The following is a 7353-nucleotide window of genomic DNA, read 5'->3' as shown; positions in this document are numbered from 1 at the left end:
CATGCAGGTGCTCTCTGATGACTACACATGTTATGTGATCTTCTGCAGTAACTTTCTGGGGTCCCGTAATTATTTTTATTGTCTGATGGGGTCCCAGAGCAAAATAGTTTGAGGACCCCTGCTCTAGGGCATACCTCCCAACTGTCACGATTTTAGAGGGACAGTCCCGATTTTCGGGTCCTGTCCCTCTGTCCCACCCACGGCAGGCATTGTCCCGCTGCGGGGGGTGGCAGTTGGGAGACCCCCCAATCTAGTAGAATAGACGCTGTGCGCATACGCACAGCGTCTATTCTCGTATAAAAATGAGGTCGCTGCTAATTAGCATAAGCCACGCCCTCATTTGCATACGCCCTGCCCCCTTTTCGGACGCTTCTTCAACCAAAAGTTGGGAGGTATGCTCTAGGGTGCCGTGTTTTGAAAAAGATTGGGAACCCCTGGTCTAAGGCAAGTAACTTTGTGTAGTTGTAGACTGAATCTGTTTCTGATTTTTGTTATCCCTCTGTCCTTGCAGGCTCCCTGGTGAAAACCACTGGCATTGTATAACTCTGTAATGGATATCAGCCAAGTATGGATCAGCACTCACAATATATCCATCTGTGAGTAATGAGGCCTACACACAAGGTGATTTCAGGGCATTTTCTAAGCGATCTCAACACATTGGTGTCACACGTAGCCGCGACGGAGCGCGGCGTGACAGTACTCACCCGTCCGCGCCCGCCGCCGGCTAGCGTGTGCAGGCTCCGGTCTGCGGTTTGCAGATGGCGGCAGCTCTGGGTAGGGATGGCAGCAGGGGAGCGTCGGGTAGCGGCGTCCTTGCTGATAGCGGCGCCGGGAGGCCGGCATCGCCATCTTGGTTGAGGGCAGGAGGCGGATTGGCCCAGAGTGGAGTTTCCCTCCTCATCCTGCACTGACAGCCAATGGCAGCCGCCCCCTGGGGATATAGGGGATCTGCCTAGGCTGTTCAGTGTCAGTGCAATGAGTCTTTGGAGTCATTCACAACTCCTAGCTGATTCCCGGATCCTGGCTGATTCCCGGATCCTGCAAGTCCTACCTAGTGCTTGTCCCTGCTTGTGTCCCATAAGTACCCTGCACAGCATTCCGCTGCCCTCCTTCATACAACTCATTCATTCCATCATCTTTCAGTCATCCGGATCCATTTCTTCTGTCATCAAATCAACCTCTTTCCGGATCCTCCTCTATGTACTCTGGCTCACCAAGTATACGTTTCCAGATTTACCTGCCTGATATTAGTATTGTGCTGGACTCTATTTAATTTATCCCCACTGTCACTTAAAGAAGTATTTGAGTGAAGTTTATAATTTATGAAATCTGTTATTAAACCTGCACGTTTCAATCCTACTCCTCCTGGTCCGTCTCCGGCTTCTGTGCACCACACGACTCCATCCAGCCCTTTAGCCGTGACAGTTTGCACTGACCCGATGGAATCGGGTGAAGCACAGGCCTCCATGACGGATGTTCTTCAAGGCATCATGGCTCGCTTGGAACAAGTAGAGGCTACCCAGCGTCAAGTGGCTCAATTTCTCCAGACCTTGTCACCACCTCAGGCGGCTCCCTCAGTTTCGGCAGCACCAACCTCCGGAGCTTCAGTCTCTACTGCTCCTCCTGGGCCAGCTGCTCCTCACCATCTACAGCTGTCAACCCCCAGTAAATATGACGGGTCTCCGAGGGGGTGTCGAGGATTCCTGAATCAATGTGACGTTCATTTTACCCTCCAGCCTTCCAATTTCCCCTCGCCCAAAACTTGGGTGGCTTACATTGTGTCCCTACTGGCGGGTCCAGCCCTGGAGTGGGTGTCCCCCCTTTGGGAGCGTGCGGATCCCATCCTCAACAACTATGAAGAGTTTGTGGCCTCCTTCCGTCGCATCTTCGACGAGCCTGGCAGAGTTTCCTCCGCAGCCACGGAGATCCTAAGGATTCGTCAGGGCAGTCGCCCAGTGGGACAATATGTCGTACAATTCCAAACCCTGGCTTCCAAACTCAGATGGAACGAAGAAGCTCTCGTTTCTGCCTTCTGGAACGGCCTAGCCGGGCACATCAAGGATGGGTTAGCAACTCGCGATTCTCCTTCCACCCTGGCTGAACTCATTTCATTATGTAACAAGGTCGATCTGCGACTCCAAGAACGCCAACTTGAGAGGAATCGCTCTGATCGCCTTCGCCCTCGATTCCCTTCCAATGTCGCACCAGCTTCCAAACCAACCCCGCCTCCTGCGGTGTCAACAGATGAGCCCATGCAAATCAACCGCTCCCGCCTTTCCCTCGAAGAGAAGTCCCGAAGACGGCGAGAGAATCTGTGCATGTACTGTGGCTCCTCAGCTCACTTATTGGCTTCCTGCCCGCTGCGGCCGGGAAACGACCGCTCCTAATCTCCCTGAGGGAGGTCCGATTAGGAGTCTTGCTTCCATCTCCCTCTTCTTCTGATTCCACCATTCCGGTTACTCTTCTGTGTCCCCAAGGGAGAAAAAGAGTTCAGGCCCTATTGGACTCTGGAGCATCGGGAAACTTCCTTTCTTCTTCTTTTGTCACCCAACATGTCCTGCCCGTGCAACCCCTGGATCACTCGCTGGTTCTCACTGCAGTGGATGGGAGTCGAATTCGTAGTGGACAAATCACCCATCAGACCACCCCGGTGACACTGCTCATAGGAGCTCTACATCAAGAGACCCTCGAATTCTTCATTCTTCCACAGTCCTCACACCAAATGGTCCTGGGCCTTCCCTGGCTCTCCAAACATAACCCACACATCGATTGGACCACTATGGAGGTCAAGGCCTGGGGAACAGATTGCCAGTCTACTTGCATTCCTCAGATCCTTCCGGTCTACCAGACCCATCCACAACGTGAGGGTAACTGTCCTTCATCCTCTTCAGCTTCACCCTTGTCTATACCCGCACCATATCGTTCATTTACAGATGTCTTCAGTAAAGGAAGTGCCGACACCCTGCCTCCTCACCGCCCTTGGGACTGCCCGATAGAACTGGTGGCCGGGAAATTCCCTCCTCGTGGCCGCATCTATCCCCTGTCGCTACCCGAGACTGAGGCCATGTCCTCGTACATTCAAGAAAACTTAAACAAAGGTTTCATTCGACCATCTACTTCTCCGGTCGGGGCCAGGTTTTTCTTTGTGAAAAAGAAGGATGGCGGTCTTCGGCCATGTATCGACTATAGGGGCCTGAACGACATCACCATTAAAAACCGCTATCCCTTACCCCTCATCGCAGAACTATTCGACAAGATCAGAGGGGCGGCAATCTTTACCAAATTGGACCTGCGAGGGGCCTACAATTTGATCCGGATCCGTCCAGGTGACGAGTGGAAGACGGCTTTTAATACGCGCGACGGTCACTATGAATACCTGGTGATGCCCTTCGGCCTTTGTAACGCCCCCGCCGTCTTCCAACAGTTTGTAAATTATATCTTTCGGGACTTGCTGTACCACTCCATCATAGTCTATCTAGACGATATACTCATCTTCTCTCCAAATCTTCAACTTCACAGACAGACAGTGTACGAGGTCCTACGACGTCTTCGCCAAAATCAACTGTTCTGCAAGTTGGAGAAGTGCGTTTTTGAGGTCACGTCCATTCCATTCTTGGGTCACATTCTCTCCGCCACTGGGATAGAGATGGACCCAGAGAAGGTGAGAGCCATCCAAGACTGGGCAGCCCCCACAACACTCAAGGGAATTCAGAGATTCCTAGGGTTCTCAAACTATTACCGGCGATTTATCCGGAACTTCTCTACTATCGCTGCTCCCCTCACTGCTCTCACTTGCAAAGGAGCTGATCTAAGCCGATGGTCGCCAGAAGCATCCTCTGCCTTCCAGCAGTTAAAAAGAGCATTCGTGACGGCACCAATCCTCCTCCAACCAGACCTCGACAGGCCCTTCATTCTCGAGGTGGACGCATCCTCGGAAGGAATCGGGGCCATCTTGTCACAAAAAGGTAAGGATCAAGAATTACACCCTTGTGCCTTCCTCTCCAAAAAATTCCTTCCGGCAGAGAAGAATTACCCCATCGGGGAACAGGAGTTGCTTGCAGTCAAAACTGCGTTAGAGGAGTGGTGATACCTTCTGGAGGGGGCACGGCATAAGATCACCGTGTATTCAGACCACAAAAATCTGTCCTTTCTTAAACAGGCTCAGTGCCTTACTGCCCGCCAAGCCCGTTGGGCCATGTTTTTTGAACGCTTTGATTTTCAAATTAAATTCCGACCTGGAACCATGAATACGAAGGCGGACGCTCTATCCCGCTCCTTTGAGACGACCTCTGACCTAGAGACACCTCCTCGTCCAATCCTCGATCCGGTGGTCTTCGCCCAAGTAACCGTACAGCCATCTCCTCCTCCAAGTAAAACGTTCGTTCCTCCCGAACTCCGCAAGAAAATATTGTCATGGGCACATTCTTCCCGCTTCGCAGGGCACGCAGGAGCCTTGATGTTCCTGTCACGTTCTTATTGGTGGCCAACCATCCGCCACGACGTAACCAACTTCGTCGCCTCTTGTGTAAGGTGTGCTCAGCATAAGGTGCCCAGAACAACTCCCGCTGGTCCTCTCCGCCCTCTAACCATTCCCACAGAACCATGGACCCACCTGTCTATGGACTTCATTTGCGAACTACCTCCCTCAAAAGGTCATACCGCAATCTGGGTAGTGGTTGACCGATTCTCAAAAATGGTCCATTTTGTCCCACTAAAAGGTCTCCCCTCTGCTCCAGTACTGGCTCAGCTATTTATCTCAACCATTTTTAAACTTCACGGACTGCCCAAAGAGATTGTATCCGACCGCGGAGTACAGTTCGTTGCAAAGTTCTGGAGGGCTCTCTGTGCCGCGGTACAGGTCAAACTCAAGTTTTCCACTGCCTTTCATCCCCAGACCAACGGCCAGACAGAACGGGTGAATCAAGACTTGGAGGCCTTCATCCAACTGTTTGTCTCGTCTTCCCAAGATGACTGGGTGGATCTTCTCCCGTGGGCAGAATATATGCATAACAACTCCTATCACTCTTCCTCCGGAACCACCTCCTTCTTTACAGTATTCGGCAAACATCCACGTTCTCCGGATTTCTCAGAATTATCCTCTTCCGAAGTTCCTGCAGCAACCACTTCATTACAACGCTTTGCTAAAATCTGGTCGGATGTCCACACCGCTCTTCTTAAATCTTCCGCCCGATACAAGAGGATGGCAGACAGGAAAAGAAGGGCAGCGCCCAGATTGAAAGTCGGGGACCGGGTATGGCTGTCTACCCGCCATATACGCCTCCGTCTGCCTTCTATGAAGCTGGCTCCTCGGTTCATTGGGCCATACCCTATCACCCAAGACATTAATCCGGTCGCTTATAGACTTCAACTTCCTCCTTCCCTAAGGATTTCGAATTCCTTCCATGTGTCCCTCCTCAAGCCTTTAAGGTTGAACTCTTATCAAAAGAAGATTCCCAAACCGCCCAAGATTAACTCCGAAAGTGGGGCTGAATCCGAGGTAAGACGCATTATAGACTCTCGTCGCCGCAATTCTCGTATCCAGTATCTGGTAGAGTGGGTTGGGTTTGGTCCCGAAGAGAACTCTTGGGTGGATTCCATTGATTTGCACGCTCCAAAACTGATAAAGCAATTTCTCCAGAGAAATCCTCACAAGGCCCATAGGCGCCCTGGGGTCACCCTGAAAAGGGGGGGTACTGTCACACGTAGCCGCGACGGAGCGCAGCGGGTACAGTACTCACCCGTCCGCGCCCGCCGCCGGCTAGCGTGTGCAGGCTCCGGTCTGCGGTTTGCAGATGGCGGCAGCTCTGGGTAGGGATGGCAGCAGGGGAGCGTCGTGTAGCGGCGTCCTTGCTGATAGCGGCACCGGGAGGCCGGCGTCGCCATCTTGGTTGAGGGCAGGAGGCGGATTGGCCCAGAGTGGAGTTTCCCTCCTCATCCTGCACTGACAGCCAATGGCAGCCGCCCCCTGGGGATATAGGGGATCTGCCTAGGCTGTTCAGTGTCAGTGCAATGAGTCTTTGGAGTCATTCACAACTCCTAGCTGATTCCCAGATCCTGGCTCGTTTCTCCTGACTCTGGTGCCTTGCTCCCTGCATCTTTATACAAGGAAGTTTTTCTCCTGACACCAATGCTGCAAGTCCTACCTAGTGCTTGTCCCTGCTTATGTCCCAGAATTACCCTGTACAGCATTCCGCTGCCCTCCTTCATACAACTCATTCATTCCATCATCTTTCAGTCATCCGGATCCATTTCTTCTGTCATCAAATCAACCTCTTTCCGGATCCTCCTCTATGTACTCTGGCTCACCAAGTATACGTTTCCAGATTTACCTGCCCGTTATTAGTATTGTGCTGGACTCTATTTAATTTATCCCCACTGTCACTTAAAGAAGTATTTGAGTGAAGTTTATCATTTATGAAATCTGTTATTAAACCTGCACGTTTCAATCCTACTCCTCCTGGTCCGTCTCCGGCTTCTGTGCACCACACGACTCCATCCAGCCCTTTAGCCGTGACAATTGGTCAGAAAATGCCCCTACAACGCTCCGTGTGTAGGCGCATAACGATGCGCTATCGCCTGTTAATTAATATCCAGCATGCTGGATAAATCTAGTAATATCACTTGGCAGGGCCAGGGCCGGATTAACAATAAGCCTGATGGAGCTACAGCTCCAGGCCCAATCTCCAAACATTTTGTAGCTGAGGGCTGGGGCTTTCCATCGAGCCCGGCCCCGTGTCTCTAGCCCCCAGGGAACCGGAGATACCGCAGGGCAAAGCTGGAACGTTTTCCCATAGGATAACATAGGACCGCTAATTCCGACCCCACCGGGTTCCAACGGCTGCCAGTTCCCCCTCTGGCATCACAGATACTCAGTCGAACCCAAATCGCTGAATCTTCAACCTGATACCAGGCTGGTCTATATGGGTTAATTGGTTTCAGAGATATTGCGGGTAAACCAATTTTTTCATTTCTGAAATTTAATTTCTGGCTGTTCATGTTGTTTGAGGGCAGACTTCTCTGAAACCAAACGGCCCAGGTTCACGGGACCAAACTCATTTGAAGACCACTTAAAAGTTCTTCAATATGATACTGGTCTCATATAAATGGGTCAGTCGGTTCCGAAGCTACAGCCAGTTGGTTAAAGGGGGGGGAGTTCTCTCCCCATCACACCAGAAAATGCAGGGACTTGGCTGGTGTAAAAGGGGCCGACATGATCCTGGGACCATAGTTCTGATGTGAAAGGGGTATTATTTCAAATAGCCGGGACCTGCAGTGCTCTGAATATAGCTGGACAGCCCCCTGCCAGGCTGTCAATGGCTGTCGCTTCTACCCAGCAGCGGCTGTCCCACAGTT

Source organism: Crinia signifera, chromosome 2 (genome assembly GCF_055691185.1).
Source record: "Crinia signifera chromosome 2, ASM5569118v1, whole genome shotgun sequence".
In the NCBI taxonomy this organism is placed as follows: Eukaryota; Metazoa; Chordata; class Amphibia; order Anura; family Myobatrachidae; genus Crinia; species Crinia signifera.
The sequence above is the reverse complement of the archived record's forward strand: the minus strand, read 5'-3'. Positions refer to the sequence as shown.